Genomic DNA, 7,415 nt, shown 5'->3' with positions numbered 1-7,415 from the left:
GTAAATATGGCTCTGTTAAATAAATTCCCTTTAAAAATAAATATAAAGAACCCCTGAGAAACAGCACTTTTGTGATTTGATGTAGGAAATCTACTTTCAGGTGATACCCAGTATAAATTATGCTGAAATATTTGGTCTAGGTTATTTTGGCTCTCTCCATGAAGCACATAACCCAGTGCTTTACTGAGACTGCTTCTACATTCTTTATAGGAGGTTCTCAGCATGAAGTTTTTCTTGGAGGTTTTCCTCTCTGTTTTTCTACATATGCCTATATGTTCCATTGCACAACACAAGGTTGTATGTGGCATAGTGTGGAATTACAAAAATACACTAGGTCTCTGTAACATTAGCACCATTTAGGAAAATGCCAGAATATTTGGAGTATCTTCATTTAAAAAAACCCCTGGAAATATTTCTAGAAAACTTGCAGACTTGCATTCCTGGGGAATGATGGCATCATTGTGAAAGGACAACACATGCCTCATGTCAAAAAGCCCAGACCAGGGGTCTACCAGTCACAATGGTCATACAACATGGTGGCAGTGCCATTGTTATCTGTGACTCTTCTTGTTTCTCACTGACTCATATTCTTCCATTTCCTTTATCAAGTGGAATAAATAGATGGATATTTGAAAATGCACATGTACCCTTAAGCAGCAAGCTAGCATGAATGTGTCAAGAACCTTGTTTCAATCTGCACACACTGGACTGGATCCATAAGCTGCCTCCTTCAAGAAGAGGGACTCTTCCACAAGAGGAAGGGCTCTGTTCACAGCTCATCTCATTCAGCAGGGTCTTCTGTTGTTCATCTGTCACTAAAATGGAAGCCATTGGCAGAATAAATTCTCCCATCACCACACACGTTACCCAGATCTCATCTGGAAAGGAGACTCAATGTTAAGTATAATTTCAAATCTCAGAAAGGCCAGTAATGAAGGCTATCCAAGAAGTAGATCCAGACACAAGCTGGGGTGTATTTGCCAGGAGATCCCTGCACATGGGTTGCCCATCTCATGCTGCACATTACCAGAGCACCACTATAGACCATGAGCCAGAGGATGAGATGGGGTATGAGTCTACAAGCTAGGAGACTGGTCCTTTCAACTCAACACTCTCCCATCAAGACGCTGGGCAATTTGTACTCACATTTTGGACTGCAGACTTTACCAGTCCAAGTTGCCCACTTGGAACACACAAAGGTTCTTGCACATTCTTAATATGTCAGTTTACATTCAAGGTCAATGGAGCAAATGTCATGTAACTGGCACTTTTCTTTTTTTGGATAAAAAAATTATATTACCTGAGCAATGCAGCAGGCAAACAGAAAAGCAGAGTTGTTAGTGCTTAATATCATATCTACATTTTAAGATGTACAATATTTTGATTTCATAGACTGCCAAAATGTTCTATATTCAGAAATAAAATAGTTGCCTTTTTGAACTCTTAATTTTATCTATTTTATACAAGCTACTCTACCTTGTTAAATAATAAGTATATTGTAATTTATTGAGAATCTGATTTATTTTCTAAGTGCAAAATTATTTTTGTAAGCCATATTGTACAAAATCAAAATGCCTGGCCATGATGAAACTTTGTCTTTTGCTGAGCTGTTTGAACCATGATGTAATGTATGAGCATAGGCTTGAGTAGCTATGAAATGGTTGCTGCAAATGTTTTCAGATTGACTGTTTTTCATCAATGCTCAATAAACAGATATTGAAAACAGATGAATGTTAAATGGGCCTTGAAGTAACTCCCCTTTTGTATTATGTAAACAGCAATGTTGTTTTTTAAATTGGCTGTCATAGCCATAAGCAGAAAAAGTTAAAGCATATTGAAATCAGATGAGAACCACATAACAGTTCTAACTACATCAGTTAGAGCTTTGATTAGGCTAAATTCCTCCTATTCCATTTCCTTACTATGTTCATTAAAATCCCTGGAATTTGTAATAAGTAAGAGTGCTCTTGCGATTGGCAGCTATTGTACTGAAACTTAATATGTTGTCACTGAAGTTTCATATTTGAAAATTACATAAGATTTTCAGAGCAATTGTAAAGGAGTAGAAAAGAAAGATTCTGTGGTTAATCTGTGTCAGACCCACAATTTGCCATCTTGTAGCCAGGATAGGTTGATACTTCCCCCCCACCCCTCCTCCTCCTCCTTTTTAATACCTGCCCACCTCCTGTTCTTTGCTTCCTGTTGTGAGGAAATTACCTATGCCAAACACAGCACTAGGGTTATTCAGGGCCTTCAAGGAGGATGTGTCTGGGAGGAGATGAGGAGATAAAGTTCTTGCAGATCCATAGCATCTTCTAGCATGGTCTATCTATGGAGCTACCTTGCTGGATCATCTTGGGTAGCCAGTGTCACAAGGATATATCTGGCAATGGACCTCCCTCTCCAACCACAGATCTGAGCAGCAGCCAACATCCCCTTAGCTACACCAGTTGCATTAGCCAATTTTAGCAAGTGAACTCAACAAACTTTTGGAGCCTCCCATCTAGTAGGTCACAATCCAACAGGGATCTACCCTCACGAGAAACCTGCCTAGGCATCTTCAGTTATGAAACACACAACTAACAGTCCTCTTCCCACCTCCACTCTAAGCTTTCAAACAGCTTCTACATTCTTGACATATTCAAGCAAAAACAAACAGGTTGCCCACCAAAATATGCAGTTTCACATTTTCAACTCACTTAAGTTATAGCACATTTATGACTACCAGAATAAAATGGAGTTTTGTTTTGTGGCTCTGATGAGGAACACATTGACTTGTGAGTGAGTGAAATACAGAAGGATCATATACATTTAAAGTATAAATAATGAAATGGGCATCTGTAACCATGTAGATGCCCAGCTGACAGTTCCCAAACACACACGCACACTTTAAGATAGGACAAAAAGGTCTTGATTGGCTTTGCTTGCTGTGCTGGCTCAGATGCTGACACAAGGTCTTTTGCTGTTTTCCTCTCCTTCCCTGGGTGGTCATTGGGACCTTCCCACATTGTGGAGCCCTGGACATTGGGCTCAAGGGCCAGCCCTAGCTATACCACTGCTTAGCTGCTTCCCAGGGACTCAGGTTTGCTGCCTTAATTTCATCCTTATTCAGGAAAAGTTTCTTCAAGTAGATAGTTTTATAGTTTCAGTTAGTATCAGTGCTTTTTTTGTAAGAAAAAAGGTGCCAGAACTCATGAAATTATTTACCTTTCGCGTGTAGTCAATCACTGTACACACATCCACACACTTCAGTTGTGTAATGAAACATAACGGTTGCCACCTGCAGTAAGCACTCAGCACACGACCACACAACCAATCACAAGCTGAGCAGCACCAGCGCAGATGAAATATGCATGCATCGGATTCGACACACAAGTAGCCCGCATTCACTGTTTTAATGATTTTCCCACTGACCTGCTATTTGACAGGGCAATTCAAATCCATGTGGACCAAACATCAAATTTTCAAAAGTTACTTTTAAAACTTGGAAAATCTGTCAAAAAAAGGTGCCGGAACTCTGTTCCAGTGCGTTCTATGACAAAAAAAGCACTGGTTAATATGTTTTCCTTTACCTTGAGGAAGATAAATATTTTGCAATCTATACTCAGTCTCTTCTACTCAGTCTCCTCAGGGCATGGAATGAAATACTTGATACAACCTTATTGCTGAAGCTATACAGGCTCAAGTCCCATACGGGCATGGATGAGGGACTGCTTGGGAACTCAATTCAGTGACACTACAGGTCACTGATCATCGTACTTCCACAGTATTAAGAATCCCAAATGTGTTCACCTAATTTTCTGAATTCCAGTTTAATATTGTAGGCAACCAATACAAATAAGCCATTGCCAGCCCTGGGCAACATTTGGCATGCATTGTTCTATTGGTGGGTTACTTGTTCAAATGTCCCATTTAGTATTAGCAAGGAAAAAAAAAAAGAAATAGAGAACAGTCTCCTCCTGTGCCTTGTACACTGATTTACCAAAGCTAAGAAGGCCTTAGAGGTGAAGTAAGAAGGCAAAAGGGAAACGATTTTCAAAGATACAGACAAGCCTATTTTAAGGCAAGAAAACAATTCTTCCACTTCTCCATTGCTTATGAAGTCTGTAGTTAATATTTTCCACATTGATTGTGTCTGTGGGTGGTCAAATATAACTTTAAATTCTCATTCTGAGTTTCAGATAAATTGTCCATCTAGCTTCTTTTTAGATATGCCTCTTGGCAAGGAAAAAATGATACAAATTATAGCTTAGTCCCAAACATGCTCTCCCATTTTTAGAAGGGCTATTTTGATATCGCAGAATGGTGTTGTGTGAGAAAAGTGATGCCCAGTCCAGTAATGATGGTCATCGTAGTGCAACAGCTAGATATGCACTAGTCTGGGGAAACTGATTCATGGTACAGTCCTATAGTTCCTGTGAAAACATGACTTAGAGCAGGGTTGGCTCTTTGTGGCCCTTACACTCATATCATGTAGCCTTGGTCTAATTTCAAAAGATCTTTGCAAGCAAGCAGTATGGACAACTGGCAAGAATGATCTGTCCCTTTCCTGGAACTTACTGGGTTGCAAAGGTGAGGGTTGCCAGGAAGGGAAAAGGACAGAAAAGGGTGTGGAGGCAGAATGAGTGGCCTAATGACAAAGACAATAGTGATCCCATTCCTTTTTTGGGTCTTACTCTGTCTAACACTAGTTTCAGCCCCATCCACCACTGGCATATGGTGCTTGACATTTTCAAAGGAATGGAACCTGTGACAAAAACCGTAGTTGGCTACTCCATCTTAGGGCTTCAAACCTTGTTTCTTTGGCCAATTTACTATTGTTGCTGCATAACCATTTCAGAACTGTAGACTGTTTCAAGGAAAAAGGGATCAATTATCACTGTTAGGATCTTCTGGAAGATTTCATGAATATGGTAGCATTGTCTGTGAATGGCAGTGGATCCACAGAGCAACCATGATCAGAGCAAACTCCACAACCCTGTGTGCCCATTCTGTTTGATACCACAGATTATTATGAATTCTTTTACTCGTATGCTATCAAGTGTGCAGTGGTGTTGATGATTAACATTACTGTTCTTTTATAGTAAAGTTCAACTCAAAGCCTGATATAAAAAGCAAGCTTTTCATTATAAAGACTGAATGTTAACATGAGAAGTGATCCTGTAATATGTATTTGACCTTGTATATTTAATTTGAATAGTCTTATTATCCATGGATAGTTATCCATATTATACTATGTTTATATACTTGAACAGAAATAAAATGATAAGGAATATGGAAGTGGTAACTATACAGCTCATCAGGCAATTGCTTTTTTTAAATTACTCAGCTGCATAGTGAGTGGCCATAACTTAAAATTCTACATTTTGGGAAGAAATCTGAATATTTGAAGTGGAGAGAGAAAGAAAAGCATATTCAAAACCACAAGAATGCAAAAATAATTTTGATCTTAAACAGATAAATGCAGGAGCAGAAAAAATAGTTTTAGAATAAAGTGATGAAGATTAAAGTGTCCATGCATACCAGTCTAGATAAATTCAACACACATACATAGCTATCAAAATTGAAGTCATCTTTTTTCCATTTAATATTTCCATAAGTTCTTACAACTTTATATTTCATTTTTACTTCTACCAAAAATGCAGAAAATGAAGAGTTACAACTGAGTGCAACACAACTCAGGTTCAACAGCACTTGCATGAACTACCATCCTGAGACACAGTGAAAGGCAGGGTATAACAACTTTAAATACATACATACATATGTTTGATCACATAATTCTGAATCTGTGTGGGGCTTACAGAAATGGTTGGTTCCATTTTAAACAGTTACCCTCCACAGTTCTTAGACAGCTGATATATTGGGATCTAGAAGTCAAAGTAGTCTAATATAATGTTGTAAGTTCTCTTCCAGGTTCTAGAATGCTTTTACCTTTAATGCACATAAGCTGGAGTAACTTACAACATTAAAATATTAAAAAACTGCATTAGACCATATCAATCAGCTTTGCTCCTAGAAAAGAAAGTCAGTGCTTTTGTCAGGTAAACAATTGTGTGATCCTTCGATCATATTCTCCACTGCACACACTACTCATTCAGTCATCTTTCTGGAAGTTATTTACTATTCCAGTATCACTAAAGGATACCTTGTTAAGAAAAGAATATTGCAGAACTCAAGCTATCTGTTTTTGAGAGTAGATTTCTATCTTTAACACATTAAGTTGGCCCTGGATGTTTGTTTGTTTGTTTGTTTATTTAACACTTTTATAAACCATCCCTATACTAGCATCTCAGGATGGTTTACAACAAACAACAAGTAAAATAGAAATTAAAATAGCACAGCATGCAGTATAAAACACATGAAAACCAATTAAACATTGACATACAGAAAAGATCCACCGAAGTCAATGGGACTTAAGTTACTATCATTAAGGCATTTTGAAATAGTCACACTATGAATAAGACTTTATCTGGAGCTAATCCAGTCTGTCATTTACTTTCTTTCTCCAAGGCTGAAATGCTGTGTCTATTCTGCAATCCTATATTCTGTATTCTCCTAAACTAAATGGGACTCTTCTCTAAGTAGTCATTCACAGGATTGCATGTGTATGTTGTACAAATGAGGCATAACAACAGTAGCTTTGGTAGACAGATATCTAAGGATTCATTTATAGCATAATTTGCTTTTTATGCCACTTTAAAAATATGATTTGTTGACAGGGATGTTAAGCTAATTTTCTCAGACAAAGATTGTGAAAAGAAGCATACTTAGCAATTGTATTAATAAAGCATGACAACCAATGAACAACCTGGAAGTATGGATCTTCGGCAAGTAACATCATAGAAAGCCTTGCAGGCAGTTCACTGGACAGCAGTGATATCAGTGACAAATTCTAAAAAGAGGAGCCTAGAGAGCTGCTATTGGAAAGCATAAATATATATTAATATCACAGTCTAGTCAATGTTAAATATTCTTACATATTGATGATTTCAGTGGGTTGGATCCTGAGTTAATTCACATAATTCACATCAGTGTCAAAGGTTAGTCGTGACTTTCCTCGCTCATTTCAATGGGTGCTAAATACATGAAACTTAGGGTGTAATCCTATATTCACTTACCTGAGGAAGTAATCCCAACTTAACTCAATTTAATGCCATGCACAGGATCATGCTTTTAGTCCGGATTCAACAAAATTGGCTAGATTGAAGCATGCATTAACATGGCTATTGAAGTCAAAGGTCTCAGATAGGCTTAACTGTGCTTAGCTTATGTCCTGATGATGTTTATAACAGAAGCAAAAGAGTTCGGGTTTTAATAATCCTGTGCTCAAAATCCACAGGTCTTTGAGGAATTTTAAATTATTCACATTGATATCCCATTCCTACTTATTTCGCAGGTGCAGTTAGGGAAAACAC

Source organism: Varanus komodoensis, unplaced genomic scaffold (genome assembly GCF_004798865.1).
Source record: "Varanus komodoensis strain SLA01 unplaced genomic scaffold, ASM479886v1 scaffold14_1, whole genome shotgun sequence".
NCBI lineage: Eukaryota > Metazoa > Chordata > Lepidosauria > Squamata > Varanidae > Varanus > Varanus komodoensis.
The sequence above is the reverse complement of the archived record's forward strand: the minus strand, read 5'-3'. Positions refer to the sequence as shown.